The following is an 18,731-nucleotide window of genomic DNA, read 5'->3' as shown; positions in this document are numbered from 1 at the left end:
ACAATTTTGCATTTTATTGCTTCAGTGGGGGAAAAAAACTCTTAATTAGGGATTTTTGGCTGCTTTTTGGCTCTGCCTACCAACTGGTTTATTCTGCTTGTAAACAATGGGTCCCAGTTAATGACCAGACCATGCCATATTTACTGGCTAAAAAGCATTCCCAGACCTTGGAGTTTTCTGTCTGTGAAACACTTGCATATTATGATCTCACCTCACGATACAGAATCTCTCTATTCAAGTTTCTACATGACGTGGAAAGGCTGTGGGATGTACTCTGGGGTGTAAAATTGGTGTAATCCCCCTGGAATGAGAGAGATGTGCCAGTTTATATCGAGAGGAGCTTCGGCCCACGGTGTCTCAAAGACCTTTGGTCTCGAAAATAAGCAAACAAACCTTCTTCATTTCAATGGAAAACAACACTTGTGTCTGTCCTTGCTCCGGTCTAGAAGGAGATCAAAGATGGCACAAACTCCTCTTGCAAGGCAGCGTTTCACTTCCAGACAATTAATGTGATAGTATCAGGGAAGTGAAAATCTGTTCCGTTCTGGGTGTTTCCCCTCGTGGTCTGGAAAAGACTCAGTTTATCATTTTCTGTCTTTAGGCAAAAAGCGAGCTCATTATTTGCATGTTTGTCAGTTTGTGCTTGAGAGTGCAGGATTGACTTAAAAACAAGCTCAGCCAGCTCAATGAAATGCCAGTGGTCTTATTACCCTGGGAGAGCAAACCACTTAAGCCCAGGATTAAAATGAAGTTAATTGAATTTAAGCGTGTGCTTAAAGTAAAGCACAGCCATAAATACTGCACTGAATAAATGGGAGATTATTCTCGTGCTTAAATGTGAGCAATAATCAGTATTTCCCTAAAACTGTCGTTTATAGCCTTCTATCAGCAGTTCCAACTATCCCACTAAAATAAAACCTGGCACCAAAATCAGAATTTCTCTGAGAAATTTGTCCCACAGAAGGAAAATCAAGGTGCTGCTTATATAATAAATTAGAAAAGTAGTTTGAAACAAGAACACAAATATTAAAGTCTGGGTGTGATGAGTTATGTAGAAGAAAGGCAGGAAAGAGCCTGTTCAAGTTGAATTGTGTGGCTTTCTCAGAAACACCTTCTTGGCAATGGAGAATGGAAACACCTCCTTGCTCTGCAGACCCAAAATGGCAAATGTTTAGGGGGCAGTAGGAACTGCAGAGCAATCACAACTGCTCTGTGCTTTTACAACCTGCATTTAATGACCTTTAATGGTTTTTTCTTTGGTGAATGTGCTCTCTCACCAGTTCTGGGTTTGAATCCATGTAACATTTAGCACTCAATGTTCAGAGGCAGAAATGTGATCCCCTTATCACACTGGGGTGAAGAACTCCCTTTTCTTCTCAAAAGCCTGCAGGTAAGTTTTCTTCTACTTCCTCCAGAAGACAAGATCTTCTCTCACCTTCCCTTTTCAATTTGAGGTTTTTGCAGATATCTGTAATATCCCTCCTAAGCTGGTTCTTTTCCAGATGGAAGAGCCTATTTAGACACACTCTGCATTAGACCCATCTGATGCTGCAGATCCCTCTTCTTGGCCTTGTCTGTACCTCAGGTGGACGTAGCATTTCTTTTTTGAGATGGAGAACCAGCCCTCTGCATGGCACCTGAGATGCAGGTGCACCAGGAATTCCCAGCACCTTTGCTTTGCCTTTCCTTTTGTAGCAATTCCTGATATCCAGTGATCAGGAATTCCCACAATTCCTCCACTGAACTATTACAAAATGTAGTCCCTGAGTAAGAATATGTTAGAGAATGTCCTCTTGGATGGAAATTTACTGCCATGTGTGCTACCAAATTTTTGTTTCACACTCAGTATGAGGAACTTCTCCTTCAGTTCTTCACACCAAGTTCTCATCTTCACTCTCCCAAATGACCTCGTTACCCACAGATCATGGCACTGCCTTTCCCAGCTCACCCAGTGCTACCCTGAGCAGCACCAAAGTGCACACTCCTGTCTGTGGAATTCCACTTCCCTCTGCTGTGAAAAGTAACCAGAAATTGCCACTATTTGCTGCCTTTCTGTTCAGCAGTTCCACATTTTAGGAGACTATTTCCTCCCTTCCCCTGGCAGATGATCTTCCCTGAGAAAAGTGGGAGACAGTGCCAAGAGTCTTTCAGAAATCCAGGTATGATACATCAAGAAGAATATTGTCTTCTTCATGTTCTGGCTGAATCCTTCAAAGAGAACCAGCAAAGTCTGACTTTCCTTTGACAAGGCAAGACCTTACAGGGAGGGTTTTAACCTTCCTTTTTACTATTTGCTCCAATCTTGCCAAAACATTGGAATTCTGACCAGGTAACTCGAGCTTGCAACAAGAGGGACACACAAACAGGACTGAGAGGGCTGAGGTGGCCATTTGGACACAGCCCCAGCCACCTTCATGAAGAAAAAGGGCCAATGATTAGACATAATCATAATAATCTCATTATTTTAGTAAGAAACGCTTTGTCCTGCAAGCATCTAATCACATACATTTTATTTTCTATTTTAAGTGGTTCTAGTAAATGGACTGGAGTTGGACCAAGGGTTGGACTCGATGATCTCTGAGGTCTTTTCCAACCCAATCAATTCTATGATTCTAGAGGGTGCAGCTGTCAGACTGTCCCTACTAACTGGACTTTGAAACCTCTGTGAGCTCTGCTGTCAACAAGACTAATCAGCTTTTATTGTGTTTAGCTCAGCAGATACCCAGAGAATGATCTGCCTTTTGCAGACTCGTGTTCCCATTTACAAATGTTACCCCTTTTGTGCCATCTCTGTGTGCACACACAGAGCAGTGAAATGCAAATGCAGAAGGCCTGGCGTGAAGAGTGTTCATACGTTGTAATTTTTACATGAAAAGCATCATTATCCTAATTAAACTCCCCATTTTTTGGGGGGGAGGGTGAGCCTGTGAGCACAGACATACCACGTGAATACCTTAAATATGTGTGTATATATTTGTGTGTATATATATGTATTATAAGTGCATATATACATTTATATCCACTAAATGCATTCAGGCTGTGAGTGTTGTGCCAAGGCAGAGTGACCGCAGCTGTTCCCGTTTTTCACACCAGATACTTCACCACCGAGAGGGCTCAGCCTGCCCTGGATTTCCAGCGGGAAAACCTTGGGATTGTAGGAAAGGCAGGGCACAGAACATGGCTGCGTTGCGAGGGAGCCAAGGGCGTTTTGCCAGCCTGGCAGGAGGGAACAAAAATAGACTCGCCCCGCCAGTTGTGCGGGAAGTTTGCGGAGCGGGAAGGGGAATTCTGCGCTGCCCGGAGCCCCCGCTCGGCTCCTCCCCGGCAGCTCCAGCATGGCAGGGAGAGCCGGGAATGCCTTGGAAGGGAGTGGGGAGAGGATGCAGCGGAGAACGCGGAGCTGCGGCGATTGCGGGAAGGTAAAGACCAAGGGGGGTCCCTCCCGCTTGGTGGCATCGCAGGGATGGAGTCACTTAGGAAAGTTTCCAGATTTTACTGAGCTTCTTGTTTGTTTCCTTTCTTTGAAAGTCTTTTTAAAGAGGGGGGGTTGTGCTATTTGTAATGCAAGTGGGCGATGTGGCCGGTGGCTAAATATACCCCCTGAGATAGCGGCACCGAGAGCCGGGGCTATTGTGAACTTTTGGGATGCCAATTAAATCCTGCAATGTTAAATATTTATCTAATTACTGCAGAGAGAGCAGGAATTCTCTCTGACTGCGCTAATGGAGTCGGAATAGCGCAGGAAGGGAAAGTTTTGAGAGTTTTTTCTCCTATTCCCCCCGCCCCCCTTTCCAAATCTAAGTAGCTGTAGACAAGCACGGACTAGAATATGAACATTAAAGGGGGAAAAAAAGGTTCAGCTTTGTTTTAGGAGTTATATTTCAGTCGGGTAAGCAAACTCTATTGCATGTGTTTTTCCATATCTTCGGCTCACTCCAAACATAACATTCCAAAGGATAAAAATCTGTTACAAAATAAAACTGACTTTGTGACAGCTGAGCTGCTGCACCGAGTCTAAAAACTGTCTGAAAGCACCTCAAGAATCCTAAATGTCATTCCCAAGATGTGGTGAATTGTAATTAGGGTTGTGAACTATTTTAGTGGCAGTGCCTGACATGGGGCCCAGCTAAGCAGCTGGAGCATTTAGGGACTTAGTTTTTGCCCTTTATTATGGGACATATGAAGGTTCTTAGACAGTAACAATAATCCTAATTTGTTTCAGCAGCAGGTTTGAAAAAAAATGGAAACAAATTTGAAAATGTGTTGTTTGCCTTTTGATTTTCCTTCCTGTATTTCCTTTTAAAACATATGTCATAGGGCAGTGTTTAAACAGGGCAAGAAAACTCATCAACAACAGAATAATGAGAAATAATGTTATTATTACTGTTTTGTGATTTTCTCATCTGATTGGCTTTTCCAAAACTTTTTGTTTTAGAAGATGACCCAGTTCCCTTTTCTCCTAACAAAGAGGAAATAAAGGAAAAAAAAAACAAAAACAACTTGTGTGGAAATTTTGGGAAGAGAAAGCAAAGAGCTTGGAAGACACCATGGCCAAAAGCACTTTAATTGAACAATAGGCAGTATTATGTTTGTGTATACAGATCTCGATATGAGAGAGGAAATTATTAAACCCAACTATTGGGTCATGAGGGTGGAAAAAAACAAAACTTGTGTCCCTAAGTGTGCCACAAAATTTAAATACAAGTTATAAAGGCCCAGCGTCCTGTAACTTGGTGACTCCGCCAGAAATACACCCAGAAGGAGAAAGTCAGGTCCTGTCAGTTCCTCCCGGAGTGCTCTGCACTGCCCTCTCTAATTGGTTTGTGTTGGGAAATCCCGGGGTGATAAAAGGGCTGTTAGAAAGTTGGCTTGGGAGTAATTAAGTGTAGGTCTAGCTATTAAACCCTGGTTTGTTACTCATCGGTTACACTCATCGGCTGTGCCTTCTCTCAAGATACAGATAAACTCAGTGTTCTTTTCACTGGTCTAAGCCCAAAGTATCTGCATAACGAATGGAGAGGATGTCAGCTCTGGGTGATGTTCAGACATAAACTGTGGGAAGAATTACCTTTATTGTAACAGGTACAATTATTGTCACAGAGCACTTCTATTTCAAACCATTCCTTTGGCCTTTCCTTTTATTTATTTCCATAGGAAATGCTGGAGGATGTGTATCTTTCTTCATTTAAAGTTTAAAATACTGATTTTACCCTTAAGCAAAAGCTTCTCTTTTTCAAAAAAAATTAATTTCTGTTTCTCAGTGTGTGTTTATGACACTCAAGCTTCTCCATAGAGTGGGTGTAACCAGGAGAAGAATTTGGCCCATGATGTGAGCTAAATTTTCAGTGCTTCCACTATTTAGAGCTCTGTTGTGCTAAAAATAGCTTTGCTGTGGTTTTGGCCATGGAGCCACAAATGCAAGTTTTCAGTGCACAGTTACTGTGGATGTTGGTCCCTGCTGTTGCTGCAGGGAGTGGAACTCCAGCTCATGACTGTGTCAGATGATCCTGATGAGAGGGAGGCTGCATTGAGATCTCTTCAGTGACCCAAAGGGAGAATGTGGCCCCCCCAAAAGCCAGACACCTCCAAAGGGACCATGCTCAGAAGGCAGTGCCTGTACTGGGGAGGGAAGAACCCAAGGGGAAACTGGGACTGTGCAGGAGAGAACGTTGAGGAACACACCCAGACATCCCCGTATTTGCCTAACAGTGTGGGATGTAAAACAAATGGAAGGGAGGGAGTAAATCTTTGGGAAAATAAAGATACAATTTTGTTCATGGCTAATCTGGAGCAGAGTTTTCATCAAAGAAAAAAAAGCTCACAGTGACCACATGGTCACAGCATGTGCAAGGAGCTCACTGTGATGTAGATTCACCCTCTTTCTGCACTACATTTTCTATCCCACTTCCCTGGTCCAGCTTCTCTGTTGTCCACAGGAAATTGGTCTGGTTGTTGCAGACAGCTTTTAGGAGGCAAGGACTAACTTTTTTCTGAGCTTAGTAGTGGGTGTCAGGCTCCAGAAGGTGTTCTTATACTGCGAGGTCATGTTCTGGAAATAGCTGGAAACCACTGATTTAGAGGAGTGAGAGCATTCCATGTTTCTGTACTGCTGATGCAACGGTGAGGGCAAGCTGGGGATGGGCCAGACAAATAGCAATGCTGGACTAGTACTCAGAGGCATTGTGCCATTTAAAATTATTTTCTTTATCATTTCCTCTCTGAGAGCACTGTAGTATTTTGAGCATTTTGTGTTAATCAGCTGGGACATTTTTTCCATTCCTCTGGGGAGGTTTCCACCCCCTGTTCCAAGAAGATCCCATTTCCCAGTGCTGTGCCCTGACTGGACTCTGTCCACAGGTGTCAGTGGATGATGGTTCACAGTGTGATGTGGATTTTACAGCAGTTCTCAGGCAAAGGCTTCTCTTACTGATTACTTCATACACATCTTACTTGTCCTGCAGTGTCCCTTTTCCTTTCTAAAGATTTGCCTTTTTCATAATGTTTTTCAGACACTTTTTCTTGAGCTGTGTGTTCAGTTTTGCATCCTTAGCTGACTCTCAGATCTGTCCAACCATCTGCACTATACTGACAATTTTATTCTGTGGTGTGAAAAGAGGTAGTGGAGCTGAACTTACAAAACCTTTACATAATCATGTCTTTGTTTCTAAATAAACCTTAACATGATAATGTGTTTGTTTCCAACATCCCCATTATTCAGTTACATATCCCAGTTATTCTTCTAGTCCAGGCAGAAAATCTGGCAGCTTTAACCTTGCTGGGCATTATTCCTTTGGCTTCCCTTCCCTCCCTCCCCTGGTCTACAATTTCATTTTAACATCTTCTATCTGTAGCTTCAGGAACAAGACTAATTCTTCTCTCCCTTTCTCTTTGCCGCTGTGTGAGGTGTCCCACAAGGTACCCAGAAGTGTGGCTGGAGCAGTAACAGGGTAATTAATTAATTCTCTGCAAATTCAAAGCCTGTGACCAGCGAGTGTAACTTCAGAGGAGCCCACACCTCCCAGGCTCTTGTCAATAAACGCTCTGAATATCTTTCCCCCAGACACCAAACTCTATTTCCATTTTCTTACACAAAAGTACACAATGTTTGTCTTCCCTTCTTGTTGTGAGGCAGCCACTCACCACCTACTGCTGTTCTCAGCCTGCTGTAAATTGTGGGCTTATTTAGGAGCACCAAATGGCCAGAGCCGGTGCCACCTCCCTCCCTCTCCACTTGAACTCTGCCCAAACACAAAGCTGTTTTTCCACCTCAAAAATATACATAAAGGTATGTATAGTATGTTAGCCCCTCCTTAGCCTTTCCCACCCTGAAACTTTTCAAACAGGGATGGCATGTTCCTCTCTTCACTGCCAAAAAAAAAAAAATAAATTCCTTTTGCAGCATTTCCCCCTTCCCCCATTTCTTCCCAGCTGACAGCTGTGAGAGTGCAACTTTCCTGGGCTATCCCATCCATTTCCCCCAATTCTGTTTTTAAACTAGATTTGATTTAAATACCCAAACCATCTTTCACACTACAGGGTATTTTAACATAGTTACAAAGTGGCTTTGCAAATGCTTTATGTGAGTAGAGACATGACAACTGTTTATATATATATATATATTTTTAAACAATATTTCCCCCTCTTCCACCAGCAATTTAGAAAGTTGATAGGGAATTAAGTTGAACACTACAGTCATTTTAGAAGTCATGGAAAGCCCGAAGTTTCATAATAAAACAACTTTTTCCAAAACTGTTTCCTTATAATTCAAACTATATATTTGACTTTCCAACTATTCACTTCTAAGCAACCAAAAGATCCCAGTAAGAGACATAGGGATCCTATTCAAAATCTGGAGAGTAAAATGAAAATAATGGAATTTAAGATACTTAAGCCAGCAAGGCCTGATATCTTCAGGTGGTTGTTCAGCTGGTTGTTTTGCACTCTGATCAGGCTGGAAGGTTGTCACTCACTCCAGCACCAACACCTACAGTAACCCAGCTCTGGGAGAAGGCAGATTTCTGTCCTCACTGCCATTACCTGAGCACCCAGCAATGTCAGACAGGTTCTTGTACTGCAGTTGACTTTCCAAGGCAGGACCCAAAGCACAAACATGTGCAGTTGCCTCTGCAGAATCCAAACCAATTTAATCATTAAAACATTCAGGTAAGGGGGAGGGTAGCGAGTCATTTTTCCTTGGATTATCACAGCTGCATCCTGTGTGTTGGAAAATCTGGGCTTGATGCTAAAATAGGATTGATGGTGAAATTCATGAGTTGGTGAAATCACATGATTTCTGGAAAGGGTGTTCAGGATGCTTTGAGTCTCCCTGTTGTGAACCTTTTCTTGAACCTGATATATTATTCCAGTGGACCCTCTGGAGTGTGGAACTAGAGGTCCAAGGGATGGAAACCATGAACAGGCAGTGGTGAAAGTGGTGTTAATGTTCCTGTGACCTTAAGGACAAACAGACCTGAATCATCACACAGCCCATGTCACTTCCTTTGTCCTTTATCTGTCTCATCGGCTGCGAGGAGATAACTGGAATTCAGACACCTGGGGTTTGCCCATTCAACAATAGTTTGGGACAAAATGGCTTGGGAAAAAAGCAAACCTATTTTTTGGCTGGTATCTCATAGTCCTTGTTACCACACTCCAAAATGGTCTGTGTGTTGTGCTTAAGAGTCAGTGATCTCTGAGGAGGTGAAAGCAGACATGTCTAAATCACCTGTAGTTTTAAAATGAGAATATTTTGGAAAACTTGAGAGCTTTCCTTGTCCTCTCCCATACTCTTGCCTGCACACCTTGAGCTTTCCTCATCCCTGGAACTCCAGGCCCTGTGCAGCAGGAAGCACCTCAGAGCTGTGGATTCCCCCCACAGTATCCAACTGTTTTGTAACTCCTCAACAAGAGAACATTTTGTTTTGCAGAGACATGATGGCTGGCACATGAACAACACCTCAAATGCCTGCTGCCAATTTGTTGTTTGTTACTTGGTTTATTAATTAAGTTACACAAAAGATTTGGAAAAAGGCCAACAGTTGTTTCTTTTTTCTTTTTTTGTCCCATATTTTGGACTGCCTGGCCAAAGCAGAACAATTGCTGGTGCAGAGATACAGAGGAGTCCCCAAAGGTTATCTCTGTTCTGGGACTGAATTAAAAGCCTTGCCCCTTCCCTGCTGCCATGAACTTTAGTAGAGATATCCTGTTGGGCTATTAATTGACTTCTTAAGAACTTCTGTTTACATAAAAAATAATAAAGAGCCAAGTAGTTTTGAACCAAAAGAAAATTTCTTTAAAGCTCAAATATATTTGAAATTGAAATTTCAGTTTGGCTCACTGTATATTTTCCCTTCTTCTCTCAACTCCATATTGTTTTTCTTAATTTTTTTTTCTTTTTTGATAAAAGCTTTACCCTTAATTTACACAAATAAGACATGGGGGTTCACGTGTTTTCTTTTTAGGTTAATTATATATGAATTTGTATATATACATACATATATATGTATATATAAAGTTAGTTTTCATTACATTTGCTTGTTTCAATGTTTTTTTCCAAAAGGAATCTGACAGCAAGACCCAGTTGCCATTCCAGATGCAATCAGTGCCCCAGATTTGTAACTGCTACAAGATGGTGTGGTAACATGTTCTACAACAGACACAAATTTACACAGAAATGATGATTTTGCCCCTTATATCTGTTCCTACATAATCTTTTTTTTTTCTTCCAGAGGAAGAAACTCTTCTGTAGGAATTCCTGTAGTGGATCAAACTAGGACTCAGCTCAGTTCAGTTGTGTCTGAGCTCAGCTCCAATCTGCCTCCCCTGAGAAAGGCAGCCTTTGGGCCATGAAGTAATCTTCCTGTAGGAAAAGTTTCCTCTTAAAATCACTTTGTGGGCTGAAGTGTGAAATACTTTCCTCTAATTGTGGATGTTCCTGTTGCCCATATAAAGCTAAACTTCCCAAAGCCAGCAGAGCTCAGGCCTCACCAATCCCTTGTGGTGAGCAATTCCAGCTGGTCGTGAGCTGAAGGCAAACAAGACATGGCCAGTCCTTCCCCACCTGAAGGGCCTTTCCATGGACAACTGATTTTTATTATTGATTTCAATGGAAGTGAGCACAGCACACAGATTTAGTGGAAATTTAGGTGCCTAGAGTTCCAAAAGTCAGTTGTTTATTGAGGGCAGTTTAAAATATGAAAGTGTTCTGACATCAAGTCGTGGTGTGGAACCCAACTCTTCTTTGATATACTGTCCTATCAATCAATTTGGTTAAAAATGATAAGAACCACTCATGCCCACAGCATGGTCAGGCATTGCTGTGGCACACTGGAGGTGTCTTTGGCCTGGTATTTCTCTGGAACTTTCTTCTGTGCTGTTCAGAAACAGCTTTGAGGAACCAGCACTCATTTCCCTTTCACAAAACGAGTCTGTCCCATCCTTGGCACTACACACAGTGTGAAAATCCCCATCCATGTGCTCCTTTCCAGAGCCATTCCTAACGATGCTGACACATTTTCTTGAAGTGTGGTTTTATTAACTTAGTCTGAGATGCACCAGTGTGCTGTGGGCAACATCCAGTCCCACAAAAGAGAAGAGGAGGCTCAGGGGGCACCTTATCAAGTCTCCAAACTCTCTGAGAGGAGGGTGTAGTCAGGCAGGGGTTGGGTAAAAAGAAACAGGACAATAGGACATCGTCTTAAGCTGCTCTAGGGTGGCTTTAGGTTGGACATCAGGAGGAATTCCTTCACAAGAAAGGGTGATCAGACATTGGCAGGGGCTGCCCAGGGAGGTGGTGGAGTCCTCATCCCTGGAGGTGTTTAAGGACAGGCTGGACGTGCCACTGCATAGTGGTGTTCAATCCTAGGCTGGACTTGGCAATCCCAGAGGTCTTTTCCAACCTAACTGGTTACATGAACACAACCCCCAGGCGTAGGGCCGGGTGGGTGTGAATGGGGCCGGCTCGAGGCCTCTCTGGAGACCCCGACCCTGCAGGGCTGTGCATTTACATTTGCTCACCCCGCTCTCCCCACAGGGCCGCTCTCCCCACAGGGCTGGGTTCTCCCCACAGATCCGCTCCCCATGCAGATTTGTTCTCCCCACATGGCCCAGCTCTCCCCTCAGGGCTGCTCTCCCCACATGGCCCCACTGTCCCCAGAGATCTGCTCTCCCCACACAGCCCAGTTCCCTTGAGGGCTGCTCTCCCCACAAAGCCTATTTCCCCTCAGGTCCCAGCTCTCCCCACAGTGCCCATTTGCCCTCAGGGCTCAGCTCTCCCCACAGTGCCCATTTCCCCTCAGGTCCCAGCTCTCCCCACACAGCCCATTTCCCCTCAGGGCCCAGCTCTCCCCACAGTGCCCATTTCCCCTCAGGTCCCAGCTCTCCCCACAGTGCCCATTTCCCCTCAGGGCCCAGCTCTCCCCACAGTGCCCATTTTCCCTGAGGGCCCAGCTCTCCCCACAGTGCCCATTTCCCCTCAGGGCCCAGCTCTCCCCACAGCTCCGCTCTCCCCACACCATCCCTATTCCTTTTCCCGCTTCCTCCTCCCGCGGCGCGCGCGCGGCCCCGCCCCTCGCGCACATCCGGGTCCCACCGCCGCTCCCGCTGCTGTCCCCGCTCCCGTTCCCGTCCCGCTCCTCTCCCCGCTCCTGATCCCGATCCCGTCTCGCCGCCTCCCCGCGGAGAAGCTCGGCCTCAGCAGGAGCAGCGGCCGCAGCAGCGGCGGCCCGGCCGCTCTCACCGACACGCTGCCCGCGGAGGCCGCCGCTCCGCGCCCGGTGGGTCGGGATGGGCCGTGTGGGGGGCTCGGGACGCGTTCCGAGCGGGCCGGGGGGACCGGGCGGGCCTGGGGGAGCGGGGTCGAGGCCTCGGCGTGGGCCCAGGGCACAGGGTGGGCACAGACGGGCGGGGAGGGCACGGGCAGCGGCGTGTGGGGCAGCGGCAGCGCCGGGAGGGGGAGCGGGGCCGGGCGGGAGCGAACACCGCACAGCCCGCACGGCCCAAGCGGTTGGTGCCTTGGTTTGTGCTGGGCTGGGGATTTGGTTTAGTTTGGTTTGTTAAGGCGAGGACTCGCTCCTGGCTGGAGTCAGGCCTGACCGAGCGAGAGGAGAGCAGCAAACCCGCAGCGGTGGGAGAGAGGCGGGAGGCGATGAGAGGGCAAACATACAGAGACACAAACTCACAGAGGCACAGAGACTCGCACAGACACACACACAAACTCTCAGAGACACAAACTCACAGACACAGAGACACAAACTCACAGACACACAGACACAAACTCACAGAGACACAAACTCACAGACACAGAGACACAAACTCACAGACACACAGACACAAACTCACAGACACACAGACACAAACTCACAGACACACAGACACAAACTCACAGAGACACAGAGACACAAACTCACAGAGACACAGAGACACAAACTCACAGACACACAGAGACACAAACTCACAGAGACAGAGACACAAACTCACAGACACACAGACACAAACTCACAGACACACAGACACAAACTCACAGACACAGAGACACAAACTCACAGAGACACAGAGACACAAACTCACAGAGACACAGAGACACGAACTCACAGAGACACAAACTCACAGACACAGAGACACAAACTCACAGACACACAGACACAAACTCACAGACACACAGACACAAACTCACAGACACACAGACACAAACTCACAGAGACACAGAGACACAAACTCACAGAGACACAGAGACACAAACTCACAGACACACAGAGACACAAACTCACAGAGACAGAGACACAAACTCACAGACACACAGACACAAACTCACAGACACACAGACACAAACTCACAGACACAGAGACACAAACTCACAGAGACACAGAGACACAAACTCACAGAGACACAGAGACACAAACTCACAGACACACAGACACAAACTCACAGACACACAGACACAAACTCACAAACTCACAGACACACAGACACAAACTCACAAACTCACAGACACACAGACACAAACTCACAGACACACAGAGACACACAAACAAACTCACAAACACACACAGACACACAAACTCTCAGACACACAGACAACTCACAGACACATGGACAAACACAAACTCACAAACACACACAAACTCACAAACACACACAAACTCACAAACACACACAAACTCACAAACACACACAAACTCTCAGACACACAGACAACTCACAGACACACAGACAACTCACAGACACACAGACAAACACACACACACAAACAAACACAAACTCACAAACACACAAACTCACACACACACAAACAAACTCATACAAACTCACACACACACAAACGCACACTTGCCCACCTGGGCCCTCCTGGCCCAGCCCTGACGGCTGCCTGACAACAGATGAGCAGCTTCGGTGATTTAGGACGGTGATTTAGGTGTTTTTTTTGTCTTCTGCGGGTTGTAAACTTGATAGAGGAAATATGGTCTTGCGGTTAAAAGCACAAGACTGGGAATCAAGTGATCTGTGCTCTGTTCCAGTTGTGGGGTTTCTGGTGTGACTTTAAGGTATAACTGAATAGTATTTTGCAGTCAAGTGAGGGGTGAAGGGAAGAACTGATACAGCAGGAGTGTTGAATATATTGTTGAATTGGTTCAGTAATGGTTGTTGCATCTTATGGTGGAATCTGTAGGGATTTAGACATTCTGCTCAATTAATCACTTGGGCTCGTTGCTTTAACAGGCCCTCCAAGGAATAACTGTCAAAATTTGCATCAGCAAAGTTTTGTCTGTCATGGGAAATCAGACTCTCATTGTGTGATGGCTTTATATGAAATCTTGTGCTGGTTTTCATTGCTGAATTAATTTCAGATAATTACCCTTCCATGGGTGGCTTTAAAATACTGAAAACTGCAATGAGGATTCATTGGATGTGTCAGCTGTGGAAGTGCTGCACGGAATATCCTCCTGGTGTTCTAAGGAATCAGAGAATTGGAAGAGGAGTAAAGAAAAGGGTGCAAACACTTGCAGTCATGTGCTCATCAGAAGCTGGAATGCTTTATGAAGTTGGCAGCTGGTGGTAGTGGAAGTTAATAGAAGCAGCAAATAACTTAATTGAAGATGTTTCATAATTAGTGTGTTGTAACTTTTGAGAGTGCCCTGTCTCTGTTGGATTTAATGTCTTAATCCCTACCGTTTGATAGTGGTTTACACCTACCTCTGATATTAAAATGTTGTTCACTCGGCCTTGAAACTGCTGCTAATGCCTCTTAAATCTGCAAAACAAACCCCCAACAAACCGTGTGCTTATTGGGGTACCCGCCTTTGTGAAACCTTTAACTGTAAAGGAAATAATTCTGAGGGAGGAGTGTTCTTGCTTTTTTTCTAAAGAGAACTTTCTCAGTGGAATCCCAGATGGACAGTGGTGGTGGAGATGAGAAAAAGGAAAGGAGGAGGACAGGGATCCTCTGCATTTCTTTCTCTTGATGACAAAAGCTCCCAACAGCAGGGCGTGCTGCTGTGTCCAGCTGTGGTGGGTGGGGTTTTTATTCTGAGGTTTGGAGTTTTAACCTCTGATGGAACTTGAAGGAGCTGTAACTGTGGGCCCTTTGCTGTTTGGTACTTGTTAGGAAGTCAGATTTTTAGTCTTGCCCCTGGCGTGGGTGGTCTGTGCAGAGTTTTGGTGATCACAGAATGTTATTTGAGCTGGAAGGAGTTTTGTCTCCCAAGATGGGAGTGCTTGTGGTCAATTAAGTGGCTTGGGGTTTATTTGAATGTTCTTTGCAAATTATGTTGTGATCGTTAATATTTCAGAGGCACTTAATTTCAGAAAAATAACATATATTTTCTTTATAGTTGTCTTAAGCAAATGCCAAGAACTCTTTGGTTGCTCTTGCTGAATCACATCCCTGCAGAAATACCAGGCACTCAGCAATAGGACAGGGGGCACGATGGGCTCAAGCTCTGCCAGGGGAAATTGGAGAGCAGAAAAAACTTTGCAGAGAGAGTGCTCAGGCATTGGAATGGGCTGCCCAGAGAGGGGTGGATTCCCCATCCTTGGAGGTTTTTAAAGTGAGCTTGGCCATGGCACTGAGTGCCATGATCTGGTAAAGGGACTGGAGTTGGACCAAGGGTTGGACTTGATGATCTCAGAGGTCTTTTCCACCCCAATCGATTCTATGATTCCATGCAATAATACTGCTGAGGCAATTCTGTGCAAGTCCCCATATCTTTTCCTGCCAGTTAAGGCTTTGTTTTTGATTTTCTTTCATTTTTAATTAAAGTACAAGTTTCTTCTAATGTCTCTGATAGATTTGCTGAAACAAATTTTAATCTGTTAATGTTTCTTTAAAGATCTGTACGTGATCTTTTTCTAATAGCAACAGGTAAGGAGTTTAATAGCAACAGGTAAGGAGTTTAATAGCAACAGGTAAGGAGTTTAATAGCAACAGGTAAGGAGTTCATGCCCGGAATGAAAAGATTTGTTCTTGAGTGAGCTGAGAGCACTTCACGTATCTTCATGGCTAACGATAAACAGCTCATTAAACGCAAGTAGAACAGTAATTTAAGACTTTTGCAGTCACCATTAGTCACAGTGCAAGTTCCTGCCCTGTGTTCTGGGAGCCTTTTTAGCCTCTCTCCTGTGACCACGTAGAGAAGTTTGGCTGGCACTGAGGGCTTGCCCAGCGTGGGTTGGCAGGGGCAGGACTGCCTGCCAAGTCTGTATCCCCACTGACCCAGCACAGGGCTGAGCTGCCAGCACTGCCATCCCTGACAGAGGAGCTTTGTCAGAGCCCCTGCCACTGATACACCAGCTATGAAGTAGTGTCTCTGCATTCTGGGTCAGTGCATGTCACAAACTGACAAATTTAGAATACTTTGCCATTCATTCATTCATTCTGTGCTCGCTGAATTACTATTGTCAGTGTTCCCTCCAATCCTGGGGCTTTTGTAAACTTGTCACAGTCTTAATGCAGTTCAGTCAGAGTGGAATTGTTACACACACACACACATACATCTTTATTTTTCTTCCTCTTTTACAGCTTTATGAGAGTGTCCCTTCTTTCAGGTTATGCTTTTGGGTGCCAACTCATGTAGGATCTTAGTTTTTAATGAAGGTCTTGCACATAAACCACCCTGAGATTGGCTCAGTTGGTTAAACTTGGTTGCAATATTGTCAAGGTCATGGGTTCAATCCCCTGTGTGGGCCACTGACTGAAGAGTTGGACTCGATGGTCCTTGTGGGTTCCTCCCAACTCAGAATAGTCTGGGATTCTGTGAACATCTGAACTTTTGGAAGGCTTTGTCCAGCTTAATTTATTAGCATACTTTAATGTTTGTAAAAGGTATAAGATGCCCTTTATTTTCCCATTTTTTTCTCCAGCTGTACTACTGAGGTCATTCCTCATCACCCACTTGTGTGTCCACATTGACCAACCTCCCAATGGAGGCCCAGGCTTTGTTGCCATGTTTAGTGAGGATTGTAACTTCATGTTGTGGGAGATGGTTCTAGGGATTTTGTTACCAGCAGGGTTAATAAGAGTGTTAATTGTTGATGTTCATTAAGGGTTTGCTGCTCGATTAAATGGTTATGAAAATGGGGGGTTTTAGGGTTCCATTTTGAGGTTCAACTGTGGGGTGTCCCAAAGAAAGGCTGAGAAGTGGCAGAACCAATCAGGGGATGTGGGGTTGGTAATGGGGACTGGGAAGGAGGGAGGAGAAAACCAATCAGGAATAATTGTGCAGCAGGAAAGTGCCCATATTAAGAAGATCAATGGGAATATGGAGGATCAAGATAACAACAACCAATCCCTGCAAAGAGAATAAGGAGGGAGGAACAGGGAGGAGTCAGACAGGTACAAAAGCAGCAAACCCTCCTTGTGGGTGTCCTTGGTCCTGTTACTCCATGAGGTTCCCTGCACATGCAGTTAATAAATCTTTGCTTATTTAATTCTGTCTTCTGGAAATTAATTAAAACCAGAGATTTTTCTCACAGTGTTAATTAAGAAATAGATGCTAATTTGTAGTTCTCTGCTTTGGTTCCAGTAGTTCTTAAATAACTTTAAAAACATGAGGCAGTTTCGGGCTGGCTGTTGGTAGTGGCATTTTCCAGCATAATGCTTCTATTGGAAAGTGCCAGTTAGCTGAAATAAAAGGGTAAGAAAATGTACAGTTGTGACAAAACACTTAAGGGAGAGAGTTTTTGATTCTCTCTACAGAATTGGTAGGTTTTGAGGACTTGTACAGAAGCTAATTGCTCACTAATTAGAGCATCTGCAGGGACCAGAGCCATAGGAGTGTCTGCTTTTTGTGTGGATGCTTAAGAAATAAATACTAACTTTTTTAGGCTTTGGAAGTTTTGATCCTTTCTCCATCCCTCTCCCATCCACTGTATCACAGTTAAACTCAAGTTTTGCCATGATGCAGAGCAAATTCAGAAAACTGTTCTTTGGTTATAGTTTTTCTGAGCTTTTCTTGGCGTCACGTGGAGTGAGGTTGCTTTGGAAATGCAGTGGGGCTATTTGTGAACTCTTTGACTGGACCTCTCTTGTGCTATAAATCATTGTCATTGGTGTTATTTTTTAACAGTAATTTTTGAGAGGACTTTAAGAAAAAACAAAAACCATCACTTTGCTATCTGAGCTATATGGCTTTTGTTTCCCCTTCTTCCATACTTGTTGTATCACTTGCTGCTTGTGCTTGGCCTCAGTCTCTGTGAGGCTTCTTGTAAGAGAGTGCTGGTTAAATACTTCTCAGCTGACAGAGCTGAATGCTGTTATTTTTTTAAGCTCTGTTCTATGGTGTGCAGATGTGGAAATGAAGAGGTGTTGTGTGAGAAAGCCCTGTCTGAAATTGTCAATATGTGTTTCTGTTTGGAGGGCAGTCATGGTTAGTAAAAGTTTTGAGGATAGCAGACAGTTCTTTTCCATCCTTGTTTACATGTATTATTAGTTAGACTATATTGCCTTACAAGGCATGTTTGCAGCAAAGAACTCCAGTGCTGGTATAAAAACACCATAGATTCTGGTCAGCTGAATGTACATTCAGATATGCAGCCCATTTCTGATGAAAATGCCACGAGTTCCTTCCTGATAAGAGTTTATAATGTCTCCTTTCATCTTTTACTTACCCTTAAGGGGAGCAAGGGAAAAAAGAAGTTTTATCATTGATGATGTTCTTCATGGCTGAGATGTTGCAACTGAAGAAAAATATTTTCTGTGGAGAGGCCGTGGCATGTGGGCCCTTCAGGTTGCTAACCAAGGTTTTTAACCAAGGTGTAGGATTTATTTTATCTTTGATGTGTCTGGAGAAACTTTGTTTTAAATGCTCTACCATGTCCCATTGCAGGGGACTGTGCTGGGCTGCAGAGTGAGGAAAATGATAATAAAACCCAAGCACAATCCTGCACAGTTCCTGTCAGGAAATTTATAAGGAAAGAAGGATTTTAATAAAACCAGGTGAAATTGATGTGTGAGGTTGTAGTTTTAAAGAAAGTATTGATAATTTTATATAGCATAATGTGCTGTAATATGCTGCAGTTGAGTTTCTGAGCTCTCTGTATGAATATGCAGTATGTTAATATTCAAAATACCTGAGCATTTCTGGGTTTGATGGGGCAATAAAGTTCAGCACAAGAGCTGAGTGCAGAACAGTTTTAACTGCAGATCTGCAGCAGCTCTAATGAACTCCCAGTTGTGTTGCTGGTTATAAGTGGGGCTTTGTTTATGGTCTGAAATTGAGTCTCAAAGCACCTTCTAA

At 44.4% G+C, this 18,731-nt stretch overlaps 1 protein-coding gene across 2 annotated transcripts in view; it reads left to right on the top strand.

Annotated features, from left to right (window-relative positions):
• Positions 1-3,182: 3,182 nt before the first annotated feature.
• The window catches only part of SMAD5 (SMAD family member 5), a 32,723-nt gene continuing 17,174 nt past the window's right edge, over positions 3,183-18,731 (top strand). The window contains exon 1 of one of the 2 annotated variants that reach the window (XM_071570200.1): positions 3,183-3,419. The gene's annotated coding sequence lies outside the window, so the exon portion shown is untranslated. Of the gene's footprint in view, positions 3,420-11,585; positions 11,775-18,731 lie in introns of those variants that run through there. The other variant, XM_071570199.1, reaches the window with a different exon arrangement.

The sequence above is a fragment of the Pithys albifrons genome, chromosome 15, assembly GCF_047495875.1.
Source record: "Pithys albifrons albifrons isolate INPA30051 chromosome 15, PitAlb_v1, whole genome shotgun sequence".
NCBI lineage: Eukaryota > Metazoa > Chordata > Aves > Passeriformes > Thamnophilidae > Pithys > Pithys albifrons.
The sequence above is the reverse complement of the archived record's forward strand: the minus strand, read 5'-3'. Positions and strand labels throughout refer to the sequence as shown.